This window comes from Penaeus monodon, chromosome 19 (assembly GCF_015228065.2).
Source record: "Penaeus monodon isolate SGIC_2016 chromosome 19, NSTDA_Pmon_1, whole genome shotgun sequence".
NCBI classification, from domain to species: domain Eukaryota; kingdom Metazoa; phylum Arthropoda; class Malacostraca; order Decapoda; family Penaeidae; genus Penaeus; species Penaeus monodon.
In genome coordinates this window covers 31,717,287-31,717,743 of record NC_051404.1, presented here as the reverse complement: position 1 = coordinate 31,717,743, position 457 = coordinate 31,717,287, and the positions used below count along the sequence as shown (strand labels likewise).

The following is a 457-nucleotide window of genomic DNA, read 5'->3' as shown; positions in this document are numbered from 1 at the left end:
CCATGGTTTGTGATGACAAGAAAAGGAGATGGGAATGTTAGTGATGATAGAGGAGTCTGCATAGGCTGTAAGTTACTTTTATGTATTAGATGTAGAATGATACAAATAGGAGATTGGTGTTTTCTTAGTAAACTAGTTAAAAGTATGATAGTTCTTACAATTCCTGTCCTTTATTCACTTACAATTAAGTTATAATATTGTAAAACTTTTAAAAGACTTTAGTGATGAGATGGTTTCCCCTAAGAATTTCTGTGTTTATGTCCTATAGTGATCTCAAAAAAGTTGTAGAATTCTTATATCTGTAATTTGAAAGGATGTATATCTCAGCTCCTAAATGTATTGGCAAATCCTGTATGGAGATATTTAATCTGAAGCCAAAAAAACAAGTGCCAGGAATTTTCTGAATATTTAAATGAATATTAGGAACATCAAACTATGGCGAGTTAAATATATTAGT

The 457-nt window shown here is 30.4% G+C and overlaps 1 protein-coding gene across 2 annotated transcripts in view; it reads left to right on the top strand.

Annotated features, from left to right (window-relative positions):
• Window positions 1-457, top strand: part of LOC119585175 — an 11,082-nt gene that overhangs the window by 10,320 nt on the left and 305 nt on the right. The gene's annotated exons all lie outside the window — the stretch shown is intronic.